The sequence below is a fragment of the Rhagoletis pomonella genome, unplaced genomic scaffold, assembly GCF_013731165.1.
Source record: "Rhagoletis pomonella isolate Grant_MI unplaced genomic scaffold, Rhpom_1.0 Rhpom_scaffold_00003, whole genome shotgun sequence".
Lineage (NCBI taxonomy): Eukaryota > Metazoa > Arthropoda > Insecta > Diptera > Tephritidae > Rhagoletis > Rhagoletis pomonella.
The window spans coordinates 42,260,216-42,267,077 of NW_023458557.1; positions in this window are offsets into that span (position 1 = coordinate 42,260,216).

The following is a 6,862-nucleotide window of genomic DNA, read 5'->3' on the forward strand; positions in this document are numbered from 1 at the left end:
CTTCATCTTCATCTTCATCTTCATCTTCATCTTCATCTTCATCTTCACCCCCATCTCCATCCTCATATTTATCTTGATCTGCACCTTCATCATTATCTTTATCCTTGTCTTTTACTTATCTTTAACTTTGTCCTCTTCGTCATCTTTATCATTGGCTTGATCCATCTATACAGGGTGTGGGTGGCTGTGGTTTTGTCGTTGCCCTTGGCTTTGTTTCTGCCCTTGTATATTGTATTTATATATTTTATTTTCATTATCCACTCCTAGTGCTGCCGAATTGATGATTTCGTCGAAATTTTGACGTCTTTTTAGTTCAGTGACGTTTTGGCGATTTTTCCCCCCGTAATGACGATTTTTTATTTTAGTTTTTCCACCAAATTACATATATACTATGTAAAAAATTTTTTAAAGGAAAACGTAATCCAAAATACAACCATGCATTTATCTGGTTTTGTTCTACAACCGTGCTTTTAGTTATATTAAATTTGTTCTAGAATTGTAACCAAATCGCTAATCTTCTCTGTTGACACTGATTTGAAATAGACAGAAAAATTGCAGAGGGAAATTGTTCAGTCAAGATTATCTATCAGTTAATAAATACTAATGTTACACTTTAAAACTGGATTAAAATTGTCAAAAACTTCAAACCAATAGAGTTCAACAATTTAAAAGCAGTTGTGTTTTAAAGTGTAATTTAAAGTTGTCGTTAACAATTACAAATCCACTTTTATTAACCCATATGCAATGTGGGTTCCCTTTGGTTTTAAAATGTGTGGTCATATTTATTGTATGTAATTTATGTAATTTTGTTTCTATGTTTTTTTTTGTTAAAAAAGTTTGTTTGACCGAAATTACGATTTTTTCAGGGTAAATTGAAGATTTTTCAGCAAAAGCTTTCGGCGACGCTGACCACTTCACAGTGGCGTTAAAAGTCCAATGCAGCCGCCCCTGTCTATTGACGCATGCGCATACGCATACGCAAAAATTAAGTTTATTTTCTTGGCAAAAAATAAAACTCAAGATATAACGACTGTATTCCGGGCAAAAAAATAAAACTCACAAAATAACGATTAGAGATAGAACTTTTTAGAAAAGTATCGATACTAGTACTCATATAGAAAACTCTAAAAAAGTATCGATGCCAGTACTCATATTTACAAAAAAGTATCGATAATACTCGTACTTCCAAGTATTCTCAAAGCAAACGCAAAAAGTTAACAAAAATATGATCGCTTTGCTTTCTCCCGTCTTCGTATTTGTAAATTGAATAGTCACTGCTCTTAATAGTTTTAATCTGATCTAAAGGAGTTTTTGGAATAAACTTCCGATAAATTAGTTTTACTTGCGTAAATTAAATGCTTATTTCCAAGTTTTTAAAAGCGAATACATGTATTTATAAATAACTTTTCTTTGAAAATGAAATGCAAATGTAGAAGACGAGAAGCAAATGTGTTGAAGCCCATTCTCTATTGGAAAAATAAGATCTCTTTTATAAAATTTTTCTTCAAGAATGGGCTGGATTTCACAACGAAGGTAGCATACATGGGTTAACGACGGCTGCCTTACGCTGGAGAGTGGCCAAGTTGTCGAGTTAATTATCAAAGGGGAGGCAAGATATTCGTTTTTCAATTATTTAAACATTTTGACCTGAAGCCAATGTAGAAATGACCGCTACATTTTCTTCTAGGTTGTGTAAAAATTTCATAACTGTGTCAATTACCAGTAGCTCACTAGAGCAATCAAGTTTGAAAGTTTTTTTGCGAGACTTAGCTCTACGTTTATGGAATTGAAATTGTAAAATATTTACTTTCCGTGTACGCATGATATTCTGGGTTTTGGTATAACATAGAAAATCCAAAGATTAACCAAGTCAACCCAATAACTCAAAACTGATAAATTTGCACATTCATGCTTCTGATATGAGGGTGACGATATGTGAATTAAAAAGTTTAAAGGCGTGTTTCCACGTTTTGGGTTTATTGAGTTATGACAGTATTGAAGTAAATGAGCTTTATGTTCATTTTCATAACATTCAAATTGGATATTGAAGTTAATATTCGAACGTTTGCCACAATATTTATTGGGTAATTAAAAAAAAAAATTACTTAAAAAAGTTCTTAACTCGTCGATACTTTTCGTCATTCGCGATATTTACTCAGTACTTGTGAAAAAGTATCGAGTTCTCGATACTACTCAGGACTCATGAAAAGTATCGATATTCTGTACTCGGTACTCGTATCGTTCTATCACTAATAACGATTATTTTCCGAGCAAAAAATGAAACTATAAACGTAACAATTATTTTCTGAGCACCAAATAAAATTCAAAAAATTACCAATATTTTCCGAGCAAAAAATAAAACTAAAACGTAACGATTATTTTCCGAGCAAAAACTAAAACTCAAAAAATAACCCTTACTTTCCGAGCAAAGCCTAAAACTTAAAACGTAACGATCATTTTCCGAGTAAAAAATAAAGCTCAAAAAACAATGTTTAAACTTGATTTTTATAAGTAAAAATTAAAAAATAAAAATCAGCACCGCTGAAGGTAGTCCGAGTAATAAGAAATATATTGGTTTACTCCTTATTCACGTAGCATTTCTCTTTCAGTGTGATTTTTTGATTTGAAATTTCAAAAATAATCGTTATTTGCGGTCCCTGGCAGGACCGTAACGGTTATAACTTTTATTATAAAAATCACTTTTTAATCGTTATTAACTTTTATTATAACAATATCCATAAACATATAGAAAAATTTATTGATTGCAAAATCGATTAATCCATTGATAAATATCGCAATCATCAGTATCGATTATTATACATATCGATAAGAATATCAGTTACTAAATCGATAACAAAATCAATTATTTAGTCGATTATTATACCGATAACAATATCCATTATTGTATCGATCAAAATATCGATTATTATATCGATAACAATATCGAGTTACATATCGATAGCAATATCGGGTTTTATATCGCTAACAGTATCGAACTTCATCCTCATCCTTTTCTTCATATTTATCTTTATTTTTGCATATTCCTCTTCACCTTTACCTTAAAGTGTTCGAATTTACCTTGATCTTCGTTTTTGCCTGTATCTCTAGGCATCTTTGGTTTGTTTTTCTTCTCAAACCGCTAAACCGCTGGGAACCACTTCCATGTGCATTATTCCCCTTGAATTTGACAATTTACTCCCAATCAACCAACTGGCGCTAAAGAAGTTTCACTTCATAAATTCAAGAAATGTTCTTACCCTTTCAGTTACCCTAATTCTTACGTATCTGTCATTGTCTCCATTTCCGTCTTTATCTTCACTTTTGCCTTTTTTTGACTTCATCGTTATCATTTATTTCTTCATCTTCATATTTATCTTTATTTCAAAGCTTAATTTCAAATGCGAAGTGAAACAACATGGGAAATATGTCAAATGGAACATGTTGCAGCAACATCTATACACAAACACGGAAATGTTTAAACCATGGTTTTGGCCGTAATTTTGAACCAATTTTGAAACCATAAAAACTCTGCTTATCTACGGAGAAATACCTTTCCAATGGTGTTCTTGGTTTTGAAATCGGTTCGGTAGAATCGCAAAGCGAACGGAGACAAAATTTATGATGGCGTATTAATATATAGATATTATACTTAACCTACATTTTGTTCATAAATAACACATAATTATGTGTATTTTATCCTCGAAAAGAACTTTTCTAATCAGGAGGCGAAATTCCCCACGAAAACGCTGCACACAACCCAAAAGTACTCCTCGGGGACCAAATGGTGAAAAACTGCGAAAAGGTTTATTACTGTATATACTGTGCTAAAAAAACTGACCTAAGTCTCTGATTTTGAAGGTTGCTACATCTGGAAATACAATTTATTCAGAGAGAGAACATACACTAGCATCATTCATCACCAATATACATAGGTACATACATACAACATCAGCACTAACCCAGTGGAAAAATGTAATGTATGATAACCGAAAAAATAATTATTTATTATAATCAGTAAAAGTGTTCTTACACGATGTGTATTTGCATCTGTAAATGTGACTTTTTCAATACATATGTAATTGCGTCTGTCTGTCAAATTCACAGTCTTTATTTAACTATTTAAAAATACGTTCTTTGCAAACGAAATAAACTAAACTCAGATGATTCTATCTGTGTGTCAGATGAAAATATAAACATTTCTATTTCGTATGTGAGACATTCTTTTTCATATCGGACACAAAATTTGGTGTCGCACTTTCGATTGGCTCCAACTTTTTTTTATGGGTTCTATACATGAAATAAGCTAACGCATGTTCGAGGAATTTTGTTTTCGCTTTTTTTTGGAGATATGATCTGTCAAAGTTTGCATTCTTTCGTGATTCTTACTAATCATGTACTTCTTCAAATCGTTATATCTCGGGTTCGACTAAAGTGTGCAAAACGCAAATTTTATTGCGGATTTCGGCAGAATATCGCTTCATTAACAACATTTGTTCCACAACTTATACAATCAAAGAATATTCTAGAAATGGGCGTGGCTATATTAAAACCAAAGTTCAAAAATTTAGACTTTATTGTGGATTTCGCCAGAATATCTATATGGATTGAAAAAGGTATGGAACAAATATTGGTAACGAAGCGATATTCTGCCGAAATCTGCGTTTTGCTAATTTTATTCTGCAATTGCCACGCCCATTTCTAGGGGTTCGTCGCCTTAAAGAAAAATATTGCCATACAAATATTATATCTGGATAGGTATTCTATCGGGATCCGTAATAAAATTTTACTTTTTGCGAAAACCCGATGTTTAACACCTTACCAAATATATCTATCGGGATCCGTAATTAAATTTTACTTTTTGCAAAAACCCGATGTTTAACACCTTACCAAATATATCTTAACATAAGTTTTCGAAAAAAAATTACAAAAAAATGTTGATTCTCACAAAATAAACCATAACGTCATAAAGAAAAATATTTAAAAAATAGCCAATTTTTTTGAACCACGTTTTTTATAGAGAATTAAACAAGGATTCCGATGGTATAATTTTAAATCCCTAATTTACTGGTCTTCACTATACAAATCAACTTCAAAAAGTTCAACTGTTAATAGCTAAGTTGGCTTTAGGACAATTTTGGCCATCCTATATATAGAAATGTTAAGCCCTTAAGTTTAATTTCTTAGCTTTAAAATGACGTCAAGATGAAGGCTCTGCAATCAGCAGAACCCGAGATATAACGATTTGAAGAAGTACATGATTAGTCAGAAACACGAAAAAATGCAAACTTTGACAGATCATATCTCATGTATAATAATAATAATAGATTGGCGCTTACACATATGTTAGTGTTTGGCCGAGCTTCTCCTCCGATTTGTGGCGTGCGCCTTGATGTTGTCACACAAAGCGGAGGGACCTACAGTTTTACGCCGACTCCGAACGGCGATTGTATTTTTATGAGAAGCTGTTTTTCATGGCAGAAATACACTCGGAGGTTTGCCATTGCCTGCCGAGGGACGACCTTTTTTCTATATTTTTGCGATGTTGCTTTGACCAGGGTTTGAACCCAGGCATTGTGGAGTGGAAGCGCGCACTGCTTACCACTACACCACAGCGGCCGACATATCTCATGTATAGAACCCACAAAAAAAAGTTGGAGCCAATCGAAAGTGTGACAGTAAATTTTGTGTCCGATATGAAAAAGAAGGGAGACGTGAACCTGATGAAAAACTTGGTCGGTTCGGTTCAGCGGTTCGAACCGTTTTTGCACTTTTGGATTGGTTCGACAAAGCGTTTTTTTTGTCTTTGAACCGGGGTTTTGGTTCGGTTCATCGGTTCGGAAAAAAAATAAAAATAACGCGCAAGTCTAAGTGTAAAGTGACAAGTGCAACAACGCGCAAGGTTAAATTTCAAGTGTATGTTAAATGAGATGAGTTGCCTTTACATTTGATATTGCCACATGGTAAACAAACATGGCATGTATTAACATATTTAACGAAAAGAAACAAAAGCGTGTAAATTTATCTATTGAAAATTGGTTTAAACGAACCTTTAAACCTTTATGAAAAGTGGTTCGGTTTTCGGTTCGAATCAAACATTTGTGAAAATTTCGGTTCGGTTAATGGTTCAGTTAATTAATAGAAAAAATCGGTTTTCCGGTTCAAAATCGGTTCACGTCCCTGAAAAAGAATGTCTCACGTACGAAATAGAAATATTTATATTTTCATCTGACACACAGATAGAATCATCTGAGTTTAGTTTTTAATTATATTACATATTAAGCGAATCGGAGACACGAGATAATTTTGTTTACGAAATCCGTCCGACTTAAAAAAGAATGGCTCATGTACGTGCATCTGCTTTGTACAGAAACAAATCTAATTTGCCTTTACACGTATGTTGACATTTCCATATTTAAAAAGTGGCAGGTACACATGCAAATATGTACATATGGTGCAAGAATACCTTAAAGCAGCTGTTTTCACATTCGAAAATGCATTTTTTCACTACGGAAATGCCCTAAAAAGTAGGGCATTCAATTTTGCATTAGCTAGTAATCGATTAATGTATGCAATTTAATATGATTTTTTTTTTTGAACTGTTTGGATACATTAGAATTCTGATTACATATTAAACAGTAATATAATCAAAAAGCCTGATTATGGCAACTTAACTTAACTTAACAGAACGTAGAACTTAGAGAATCAAAATGAAACAGATTTCGACGTGGCATTAAGTTATGTTAAGTTTCGGCTGTTCAATTATAAGCAACACCCATTTAACAGAATTTTTAAGAGAGAGCCGTAAGTTACGTTAAGTTGCCATAATCAGACCATAAGACTCCTAAGAATAACATTACATTAT